Raw genomic sequence first — 13,052 nt, forward strand, 5'->3', positions numbered from 1 at the left:
CAATAAAAAAAAAAAAAACACCACACCGGCCAGGAGGGACCCCCCCCCCCCCCCCCCCCCCCCCCCCCTCCTTGCGTCTACAGTTACCCACAGGTACCCACACGGCCAGAAGACAGAATGGAGCTCATGGTAATATCTATACATTTATTGAGGAAATCGGTTTCTTCTTCTCTTACTGTAAATCATCATTCCATCGCTGAAAACAGTGCACAAGTTAAACGGTCATTAGTCGCTCATCTTTCTCTCCTTACACCAAATACTTCATTCTGTAAACATCATGCAGTGAAGCACGTAAAAAGGAGATATTGCGATATTGTTGGAGGTCGGAGGCCCCGGCATCCTGCGCTGCACATGCAGACAGGAGGGGCCCCATAACTCTGGCTTCCTCTTCGCCCGTCTCCGCTGCTGCCGACTGGCCCTCGTTATTTATTGCTCTGTAATTCCTGCAGACTAATTGATTTGGCTCGGCTTTCAGCCAGCAGGGAGACAGGAAGTCAGGCAATCGAGGGGTTAAGAGGGAGGAAAGTGTGTTTCTCTGTGTGTGTGTGTGTTTCACATGCTGGTTTGTGTTCGTCTACTGGCAAATAAAGCAAAACATTTATTTAGATCTCACACCTCAAATGTCTGCATGCGTGCTGTTGTGAATATAAACTTTTTGTCAATATTTTTGGGAGATATAAAGTAGGGATGGAGGTATTTAGTATTCTATAGAATATCGATACCGATCCTGCTTATCAGCGGTGGAAAGTCATGCATTAAAAAAAAATACTTAAGTAAAAGTATCATCAGTAAAATGTACTTAAAGTATGAAAAGTAAAAGTATTCATTGTGCAATAAATGTTTCCTGTCAGTGTATATGATGTTTCGGAATGAATTTTACTGCTGCATTAATGTGTCAGTTGCATTTTACTGCTGTAGATGTTTACGGTCATACTAATTTAAACTCCTTTATTTACTGTTGGCTAGTTTTATCTCGAGCAATGCATCGTATTCTATGAGATCATCATATGTTTGTCGCGTTTGTCAAAACCACGTATCTTTCAAAAGTCATCTTTTCACGAGTTCAGAAAAACAGGCTTGTTATTATAAATGACACACTCAAGCAAAGTACAAGTACCTTGAATTTGTACTTAAGCATTGTTATGTTCCACCACAACAGCGCATAACATATCTGTCCTCGGAAAATTAGCAAAATCCATTTGACAAATTCTTACAAACATTTTCATACGTAGAAACGTTGATTATTAGAGAGTTCCTAGTTAATCAGATTTTGAAAACCATTTCATGAATCCTTTAAAATGAGTTTCTGATGGAAAAAAATAACCCAACATGCCAGATCCCAGATGTAATTAACTGCAGTTCTGTAACCAAGTGGTAGTATTACCTGAACTCGAGCACGATTCAGTCTGCAAACTGATCTTTATCATGTAATGAAATGAAATGAAAACAACAGCAATCTGAATACACATTCAAAACAACCCCAAAGCACCACAGTCTGCTTTAGAAAATGGTGAGCAGGAATTCAAATTAAACATTAAGTATATGTAATTAGTAGTAAATGGGGTGAAACATACAAAGACACAAGTATGGTCCTTTAAGCCAAACCAAGCAGCATTTTAGCTGTGGCAATCAGTCAGCATTAGATTTCTACTATTTATGGCCCCATGCAAAGAGGTTTCAGGTCCCCAAATTAGGGTTCAATTAGATTATCCCCCCAAGACAACACTTAGTGAAGGTCAGCAGCTTGCTGAGATCAGCCTGCTCAATGTAAAGAGCACCAATGAACTGCTGTCCAGCTGTTCCCTCAACAGAAGGCTTTCACGGGACACTCGCGCCCTGCAGCCTTAAATGTCCCCCCAGGCCTCATTTTAGAGCCTCGATGGACGGCAGGTGGAAGAGGACAGGAGTGGTCAAGACTGGTTTCCTAACCTTCCTATAAAACTGCAATCTGTTGTTTTTACACTTGGATGTATGTACGGATTAATCAAACAAGACAGATAAAAGATTTTAGGTTGATTTCTCTGTACATTTGGACAGAGCCAGGCTGGCCTTTTCTCCGTTTCGAGTACTAAGTTTGGCTAACCATCTCAGCTACATATTTAATGATCCGATATGAGCTTCATTTTTTAATCTAACTCCCAGCAAGAAAGCAAATCGGCATATTTCCCAAAAAAATGTTTAAATGTTTGTTTTACACAACAAATCTCTCTGCAAACATCCCACGGGAGTGAAACTGTTTACCTTTGAGCTGTTGCGGAGCTGGATTTGATTTAAAAAGCAAAGCTTCTAAGCTTTATGTGTCCCAGGAGCTTTGATATGTATTTCCTAATGAGAGAAGTCGCTGATGCTACGTTGTCAAGTGTCGGCGAAGAGGTCACGCAAAACCTTTCTAAAACTGAGTCAAGAGTCTCAGCAACTGTTGCGTGTGTGTGTCGTGTTACAGATGTCGGGACGACGTGCATGAAGAGAAAGTGAGGGAGGTCGTTTATAACAGAGGGGAGAGAGGAGAGAAAAAAAAGTCTCTGAGAAGGAGGCAGAAAAATGTGTGAATAATCCAATCCAACCCAAAACTACACGGCTGCCTCTTTTTAATGGGGAGAGATTTCTGGATCTGAACCCCGGACACGCTGGTGCTGGCCAGACTTCTCCAACAGTCGAGCCAACGTCTCTTTAGGTAAAAAAATAAATAAATAAGGATTTAACAGCATAAGTGAGAACCGCTTGGCTAAGTAGTGTGTTTTGTCAATGAAAGCGCTGACTCTGGAGCCGTGAAACTACTACATGGTTATGATTTGAAGAGCTGTGTGGAAATCAAAATCATTATTTTTCATGGGAAATAACATAATATGTTGTTTTTTTTAAACATAAACTACTTTGCTTCCAGACAAAACAATAGGAGTTACTGATGCAGTAGCAAGGGCATGATCCCCCACTGGCTTCCCAACCAATAATACAGCCAATTGTATTCATTGGATTGCACAACCATGCCTGAGTTCAGGGGCCCTCACCCTGTTTCTCTAACTTTCTGAAACCGACAATCTGTCATTCAAGTCGTAATCGTCTTAGAAGGTGAGGGATTAGCCAGGGTTTCAACTTCTCTCTTAAGCTTTCTTTTTTTCTGTCTTTACACAAATGTTTCTGCTTCTTTTCATGTAAATAACCGAGTGCAATGCTCTGAATGCCTCGCAAGAGAGCTGCTCTGAGACACATATTTAAAACGATATGTGGCCGTTCGGTTCAGGTATAAATACTTTTGATTTCTTTTTAATCCAACAACTCGTCACATGAAACACTTTTCTCGTACAAGGCATCGGTATGTGACAATTTCTCTAACTTTCTGAAACCAACAAAACAACAATCACACCTACTTCATGCAGTGACTGGCCAGCTATGCGGAGGTATGAAAGAAGGCCCAGTTTTAGCTTTTATCACATGGGGACTGTGCAAAAGTGTGTAACTCTAATGATTTCAATAATTACTGCATCTCGCCCCTCACTAGCACTTATTTCACCCGCTTTCAACAGGAGCCATATAAAACAGCTATAAACACCTTTGCCTTTCGACTTGGGTGGACGACGCTTTGTAACACGGGTCTATGTGGTGGGGGCCGAGTCTTTTGACCCCCAAAAACTCTTATTTTCAAGAAGTGGGTAAAACATGCAGTGCACTACCAAATAAAGGCAAACATCTTTGTCAAGAAATCATCACGTGTCAATGCTGTGACCCCAGATCTGGTCAGCGTTGTGCTCCAAAGGGAGTTGCATGATCAGATCGTCTTGTGTTGTTTGAGAAACTTCCACCTCCCCTTTTGGTTAAGTAGCCTTTTAACTGAGTGAAGTAAAATCCTGTTCGGGAGGTTTTTCAGCTGACAGCCATGTGTAAAGTAGTGGCAGAGACGGAGTAGACGGAGAGGAAGACAGCAGCGATGCCCTTTCTCAAAGGTGTGAAAGAAAAACAGACGGCAGATGTCATCCAGGCAGGGGGTCCGTCTCATCCCTCCCCATCCAGATGACTCATTACCTCTTACTGTGTCGGTCTCTTTCCTCATGCTGACTGTGTCCACTAGAAGTTGTGGATCACATGGAAGCTTCTGGTGTTTTTATTTAGTGTTTCACCAAAAAAAGCCAAGAAAAACCAGGTGTTTAGAGGTCAGATAGGATTTGGGCTCCAAAGTAAATTCTGCCAAATCGGTCTACATCCTGTCTTTGTCACAAACATCCTGTCGTCATCGACAAGGTCCCGTTGACGTTTACTATGTCCAATCGTCATTGCCTCGTCATCGCCTCGTCACTAGTCGTTGCCTAAGTCTGTCGTCGTCACCAACGTCCTGTCACCATGGCCTCTGTCTCATCCTCGTCAACTACGTGCCATAGTCATCGCCTACGTCACGTAGTCATCAGCTAGGTCCCGTCGTCGTCACGTAGTTCCTGTTGCATCGTCACTCAAGTCCTGTCGTCGTCACCGATGTCCCAGTGCATCATAATCATCACAGGAGAAATATGTGGCTAATGAAGCAGGTGGAGAATTTGAACTGGAAACATGACATATATCATCATGCTGCTGGTGTTGTTGCTTTATTCGGGTCTGTTTGGGCCATCCTAGTTCCTCTGGTATTATTATTATTATGGGTCCAAGGTTTTCTTTAATACATTGTGTCACCCATACCTGTGTGGTGCAGCCGACACTGATCCACAGTTTTTTTTAGTGAAGAAAGCACCAGGGTTTTCATATAAATGCACCAGACTGCCTTTTATTATCACTGCAAATAATAAGAGGAAAATATATTTTTCCGTTGTTACCTCAAAGTTGCCGTGACAGGTTTTGAATTTTGAATTTTTCAACCCAAAACATATAATTAATAATCTGACATTGAATTCTTCTGTTTAATGGTCGTTGAATAACTCTTGACAGTTAATTCTATATTTGTGTATGACATGCTTTTACCAGTGACTGCTGGTTTCTTCTATTCAACTGTTGCTCAGAGGGATCTTTGTCTCTTTCTGCCCTTCCAATAGCCAGTCGGGTTGAACTATTGTACAGCGTTTTGTTCTCAATGTATGAAGAGACTAAAGAGGAGACTTGTAGTAATAAATTGGTTGATTCACACATGGCCTTTTGGTCTGCTGCACCATCGCGACGCCCTCGCTCTGTGTTAGTGCTTCAGCGACCACATCACAGGTCGATCCACACATGGCAGAGAGGTTTTAGAGCAGCGGCCATGTGTGAGCTGCAATAATTGGTGGTGGGTGGTAATTGGCCAGGCATCACCAAGCGGGCGTGTTTGTATGTATATAAGATTTGTGTGTGTGTGTGTGCGTGTGTGTGTGTACTGTGTCTCCACAGAGTCTCGAGCTCTCTGGTCTGTCTAAGCTGCTGACAGTTCACCATTAGACACTTCATTACTGTCAAGCAGAAACAAACCATCCAGCACTCGCCTTTTACCTTCCTCCCCTCTCTCTATCTTTCTCTCCTTCCCTCACAAGTGGACATCTTTAGTGTGATTGTAGTTTCATGAAGACATCATTGGGAGGAAGGCAGCCTGTGTGGTCACTGTCGACGCAAACGCGATCACAGATCAAAACATCTACTTTAACACGCACTATCGTCTACATAAATACATGCTATATATTCTGTATATAGACATGTTCACGTGCACATACTGTACCTATCCACCCAGTCAATAATTATTAATTAGCATTATTTATATTGTTTACAACTTCAGTAATAGTATGTAAGTAGAATCAGGATCATGTACTTAGAGTATTATAAGTAGAAAAATGTCCCTTGTGATTGTTATACTATTTGGTATATCATTCAAATTCTTATGACTCGTGCATTAAATATGACTTGAACCATTTAAAAAATATTTGCCAATTCATTTTCTGTCAATCGACTAGTCGTTTCAGCTGTACCCGAGATCAGGTGAAGTAGAAAGTAGCATAAAAAGAAAAAGCAAAGAACATAAAATTAGTAGGTCTAGTATCTTAAATTGTACTTACGTAACTACAGTATTTGACTAAATATACTTGTATCACAGAGCACATGTAATGTAATGTTGAAATGAAGTACAGAAATACTTTCATTAGCGTCTTTATAACAACATGCAACCTCAGCGAGTTTACTAAATCTCTCAAAAATAAATCAAAGACTTAGATCTGTCATGAACTGATCAGTTTAGTTCCAGTTATTGTTTTTCTGTATCGCTGTGTGTGTGTGTTGAGCATATTAATATTGGCAAGATACGATCTTGCCAATATTTGAATGCATCAACTCACAGTCACACAACCGTCTTCATGGGAAGCACAGCGGGTGAGGAGGTTGTGGTGGACGGATATTTTAGCATTCGGGAAATCCAAAACCGCAAGTGATTTGCTCGTCAGTCGGATCACGCAAGGTCGAAGTCATTTATGCAATAAATATGTTTCTGTGACTTATTTCATACATACTTCAATCCCTCACGAGCATTTTTAGTTATTGAGGAAACCGATCTGATTGCTGGTATTTCCTTTCACCGTTTCTAACTCAATAGACAGATAGATCAATAACATTTAGAGTTGCTGCTGCATTGTGCCAAAATACTTTCTGGATTTCAAGGGAGGAAATAAGACAATGCTCTTAGGTTACCTCGAGGTTTATAACCTTTTGCCGCATTTAATCACACAAGGTTTCGCTGTATAAAAGTCATTATTTCCAACAACACTATCAGATTTAGATACATGTTACTTTGCAGATTGAGATTATTAATACAAAATATAAATCAACTAAATTATGATGTATTCATTTAGATTATATATAAAAGTAAATAAGCCATTCTGCATAATGAATACTTTGGGTATTTTTAGTATATTTTGATACTTTTGTAAGTTTACTTAGGTAAGATTTTCAATGCAGGACTTTTAGTATTTCTACACTGTGTTATTATTAAGTCTATCTGAGTACTTCCACCACCTCTGTCCGGTAATTGGCAACCCTATTACCAGACAAGAGCGTCGATATGAGACGTCTAATAGGACGTTTTAAAGTAAATTCTCACTTTCCACTATATCTGTGTATGGCAAGCACAACATGGTTAAAGTTAGAGAAAGATTGTGTTCACAGTCAATAAAAACACAAACAGCTGTAGAGCTTTGACAGCACAAGATTAGCTAGCGACTTGGAGGAAGAAAGATAAAAGAGAATAAAAGATCTTTAACTGTAGTGTTTTTTACAGTTCATTTGAAATTTCAGCATCTACGATAATCTCTTTTGGGGAATTGTTGTTTAGAACAAACAGTCGCCTCTCCGTGTCATTGCGTCACATACAACAAAAACCACGGCCGAAGCTGCCAGCAGCTCCTCACCGGACGGATTGGTCCGGTCACTGTCTGGCCGGACGCAAACGCATTACTTGAAGCCTGACAAGATGGATTTTCGTGTGATGTTGTGATATTGCGAGAATCCAGCTGCCATGCCATGAGCATTGCCTGGGTCCAGACATTTGAATCCCACTCGACCGAGTTAAACAAGTTAACAATTCTGTCTGATTTCAGGCATGGGTGGATTATAAGACGATGGTCCCGAGGGCACAGACAATTCTTTCAGAGGAGCAAGACACACAGACTTTATAGTGTTTAGCCTCTTTTTGTAGTTGTTGTTTTGTGACTCTTTGTAATTGTTTTGTGTTCCTTTATATTTCCCTCTGGATGAATAAATCTTATCTTAAATTGGAAGTGTTCCATGTGTCAAAATCAACAGCACTCCTACTCTGTGAATAGGGTTAGTAAAAAATGAAAAGGTTTCCCAGTGCGACATGTTCTTTTACTTTTTCCTCGCTCCCTTGCAGTTAAACTGAGTGCGACTGTTATCGGGCTAATTATCAGATGGGCTCTTCCTCTCCGCCTCACTTCTTCTCCTGCAGGAAAACAGGAAGGCAGGATTAGAGCGACGCGCTGCGCTGAGATCCGGAGAGGCGGGGTGAGTCGCAGGGTGGAATGCACACACACACACACACACACACACACATTCTCTGAATATCTACCACACATCCCCATTAAATCCATTAAGTGATCATGAGCAAACAAACAGCTCGGGGAAAACTTCTCGGATTGAGTATCTAATAAAAAGTCACGGGGCGAGGACGGCGAGGAGAGAGCCAAGAAACAATGAGGGCCTCAGACTGCAGCCACAGCAACGTTTACGACCTGCATCGTGAGGAAGAGGTGCTCATTATAGCCTTTTATGGGAGGAAACAAATAAGTCTCCTGTGACTCACATTTTAGTGTAAATGCAAAGATGCAAAACAAAGTGTTAAAAAAAATACACATATATATATATATATATATATATACATTCATAGAGGAAATCATGGCTGCAGTTAGCCGAGAAAACCTGCAAAAAGTATCTTGGACAGATATCTGTGACCTTGAGAGGCAGTAATTGAGCGGAAAGGGGATGTAAAACATCCGCTGGTGGGGTTTACTGTGACTGTGCACACACACACACACACACACAGACACAGCAGCAGCAGTGGCAGCAGTGTTAGTCCCAGGCTGGCCTCTCTCTGGCATTATCTCATAGCCTGAGCACTCCCGCTGCCTCTGAGGCCGGCCAGCTCCGCACACAGAAGCATTACGTGCATCTGCCTCGCATTAATCGGCAAATTATGGAAAAACTGCGCGTCAAAAGACATTACTGAGGGTGGTGGGATCCACTCACACAATAACACAACCCCACACAATAATAACTGTAGCGTACTTCCTCCTTATTATGTGCATTCATTACAGCGAAAGCTGTATTTTTTTGTTGTGTTTTATTATTTTTGTTCTTTTATATTATTTGTTTTGTTACAGTTTTCATATTTTTTTCATTTCTCTGCAGGCAGACAATTGAACACAATGTCCTAAATTTGCTTATTTCTGTACTCTGATTTATTCTACGACAACACATCTGATAAATAAGCAGCCTATAAATAGGTCACAAGGGCCCCACTTAAGCCTACTACCTACTTTGCTGGGGGGCCCCCCTCCATGACGCTTGTCGCCATTGTTACCATTCAAAGCTACAACCACCACCATCCACAGGGCCAATAATAAATTCACATGACCTCATCCCAGTGCAGGTGGTTTCTGTGCCATTTTTCTTTTCTTTTTACAGCAACTGCAGAGTGAAGCTTAGTGCAAACTAAAGATAACAGAACAATTCATTCCTGCACGCTGAACCAAGTGATTCCAAATTCAAGAACAACGCACCCTGTACTCTGCAAAAACACAAACAAATCTAACCTTACTACAGCCAATTTATGGTGGAAATGTCTTTGTTTATGGATAGGAAAACATAAAAGTCAGGCAGCTGATGATGAAATATAATGCAGTAAGGCTCTCAAGCATTCTGTATTGCTTTCAAATACGTATTCTCCAGTCGATCAACATCTCTCATTTAATGCTATGCTGATTTTCTCTTCGCATTGCTTCATCCAGGAGTCGTGGTTCGTCAAAATAAAAGTCAAGTTTTAAGTGGTTCGGGCAAATGACCGTGTTCTAAATATTGAAGGAGACAAAACCTTCAACTATGAGTGAACCACATTTTTGTATATTTACTGGAAAAATCATTTTCAAGTAGTATCAACGCAATTATCACAATAAGTAAACTGTTGCATGATTTCATAAATTATCATCTTAATTATCCTTCAGCTAAATAATATTTTGGAAGATAATACAGCATAGACCAGCCCTGTGCCCTCTTTGATGTATTAAATATTGACCAGGGGAGAAAGATTGATATATTTACCGGTCCAGACCCGGTAGTTCAACGTAAGATAACATTTAAGGTTTCCAGCACTATTCTTCTCATTGGGATGTGCCCCCAACCTGAGTTTCACTTTCTGGGTTCCTCACTACGCCCCTCCTGGCCCATCCTTGACCCCCATTTCATCCCACCTCTTCACCCCATTCTTCCTTAATATTTGCATACGTAAATCTTTGTTTAAGTGTAACTTCGCCACCAAATCTAAGCTTAACTCCACCCACTGCATAATTTTGTAGTCTCTGAGTGGCAACACAACGTTTCCTGACCTGGATAAGTCCCAACTGGTCAACTCTGAGTCAGCAGTGACCTTGCAGGGTTCAGGGCTGATTTAAAACAGTAGACGGATTGTTGAGCCATTTTCAACCTGCAAAGAGACAAGTTTTATTCATAAAAAAATGTCAATATGAACATTAGCATCGATGTGTTTCATCACAGTGTCATTTAGTTTACAGCTCAAAAACTTTTTTCAGTGTGCACTACCTCTTTAATGATTTTTTGGGAAGCTGTAGGAGGCTTGCGCTTTCTGACCTGATCAATGTTGATCTTGTCATATTTCTACAAGTTTTTATTCTCTGCAGTTTTTGTCAGAGGTCTGTATTTTTCAGCCTTTTATTCTAGCTTGTGATTTGACATTCTGGCAGCAGGACTCGTATCAGCTCTGCACAAACCAGCAACAGGACAAACATCCAGTGTCTCTGACTAACCGCTGAATGTTCTCCGTGGTCAGACCCCCTCCCCTCCCATCCATCAGATATTTCAGTAATGAATAAACTTCCTCGCCTCTGACATTGACTGTCAACGATTTTGTGTTAGTCAGCACTTACGGTTTACCCAGCGTCCCCCGGGGGCCGTGACTCTTTCCTCTGACTCCTGTTTAGGTCTGAAAGTGTCACATTGTTGCAAAATATTTCAGATGACACTGATTGACCCGAGAGAGACGCCACATAGCTTGTTTGTGTGCTGCTTCATCAGTGTGTCACATTCTATCAATCAGTAATCAGAGTTGTAATCGCCAGAGATAAAAAGCTAGGCCACAATCGAACAACACCATGGTCACATGACTTCACGTCACCACCACAAAGCTGAAGGTGGCTGATGTATTTTATGTCGTAGAAAAAATCATTAAAATCTCTTAAGCTTCTGTTAACTACAGTCTCTTATTTCAGGCATCTCACAAAAACCCATTTAAAAAACCTATTGACTTTGAGACCAGGGAACCGGAGGTGCAAAAATGCCGACTAATTTTCATGTTTTAGGACTCACTCCAGCAGCTCTCTGTTGTACTTCCATCCACGGGCATTAGAGAGGCATGTGCCCCCTCAACGTTTTGATTCAACAGCTTCAGAAAACAGTTAAATTCTAGTTTTTGCAAGTGCTTTCATAACACTCTGTGTTATAAATGGTCACAGTCCAACTCAGTTCACCGTCCGCCTGCTTACCCTGTTCCCACCTTCTCCATCAGCCCACTGAGGCACTTCTCAAATTGATCGGACTGATCCACATTTAACTAAAAACTCCCACAGAAAAAAAAGATGACTCTTCATTCACCTCCTTTATTACCATTTCTATACTGTATAAGTGTACTTGATACATTAATCAAAAGGCAGTGCAGAAATGAGTTTTGTGTCTAACTATTTTGTTTGTTTTCTTTGAGCAATCACAGTAATTATGTTAATAAATAAATCAGACAATGCACAGGCAGTTTAGTTATATTCTAGCAGTTGTAGTCTTGAAATAAATCCTTTGTCCTCTTTGTCTCAGACCGAGACAAAACCTGATAAAATTGGGGCCGATTCTGAGACGAGGCAGAGACCTTCAAAAAGCAGTCTTGAGACCAACAACCAACTCCGAGTGCTACAACACTTATAAGAACTTTACAGCAACATGATGGGAATGTCAGCTTTGTATGATAAATAACAAACTAAGCCGGAGTTGTCAGCCCTTTTTAGTTTTCCTGTTTAGTGTTTCAGACACACGGCTGATTTGTTTCTGAATTATTTTAACCTTAATATAAACTTCCAGGTTGTAGCAGCAGAGCCGCGGGATCTCAGCCAACAGTGTGTGGTTAGGCTCTAGTTTTATTATGTTGCAGCCCAAACAATATAAACTGACCGTCTCCGTCTCCTCAAATCTCTGACGGTTATAAATCCGTCTTGGTTTTGTCTGTCACAATCTCATTTACTCCCCAACAACACGACACTCATTGCTCATTTCCTGCGGAACTAAAAAGCACAATTTAATTTGCCTTGTGAGGGCTAAATGTGGAATGTATGCAATGTGTGAGTTTATGTGTGGTTTTCATGCCATCCCAGGACCACAATGAACACAAGCAGCAATAATAAGAGAGAGACAGACAGACGGATGTGGAGTGAGACAGAAAGCGAGACACAGAGTTGGAGAACATTTGATTCAACCAAAAAGAAATATAGATTGTACTCACCTATGGTCCCAATAATACGTTTTTTATTGAATGGCGTTAAGGAGAGCAGAGCGGGCAAAAACATGAAAGCACATAGGCGCAAATAGAATTCAAAGTACATATTTAAGTACAAGTCCATGAGCCACCAAACTCTCAAATTCACAAAAATATAAAGTAACGTAATAAATACAATAAAGACAATGTTGTCAACCATCTCTGGCATCATAATTTAACTCTTTATATATTCAGATTTATAATCCTTAAACCAAAAAAAGTGTTAAAGTCTGTTCGTGACTGGTTGGACTGGACCACTCGAGAGTTTTGTACAGAGAAATTTGTTGCAATGAGTGCACACACACACACATACACATACACAGTATCTTGCATTTCAGTAAATACATCTATATCAAATCTTTTTTACTCAGTTTTTTCTGCATGCTCAGACACACACACACACACACACACATACACACACACAGACACCATCTTTCATGGCAGAATCGTCTGGTGGTGTAAACTGATTCACACAGATACAGTCGGCCTTTCAGCTAAGCAGAAGGAATCTGACGGGAGCGTGAAAGTGGCAGTGTGAGGTTTAACGTCGGATGAAGAAGATTACTCAGGGAGAAAGAATTAAATAAGCACTGAAACACAGTGTGTGTCAAGTGTGTGTGTGTGTGTTTTGTTAGAAAAGAGCAAAGATTTGCTTCTCAGTTTTCTTTCTAATAAGCTATTTTAAGACATCAGTTTGGACTCCACTGACATTTTTAAGACCAACGACTACTCAATGGATTAATTGATGCTGTGTGTGTGTGTGTGTGTGTGTGTGTGTGTGTGTGTGTGTGTGTGT

Source organism: Anarrhichthys ocellatus, unplaced genomic scaffold (assembly GCF_004355925.1).
Source record: "Anarrhichthys ocellatus isolate YVR2014 unplaced genomic scaffold, GSC_Weel_1.0 scaffold45, whole genome shotgun sequence".
NCBI lineage: Eukaryota > Metazoa > Chordata > Actinopteri > Perciformes > Anarhichadidae > Anarrhichthys > Anarrhichthys ocellatus.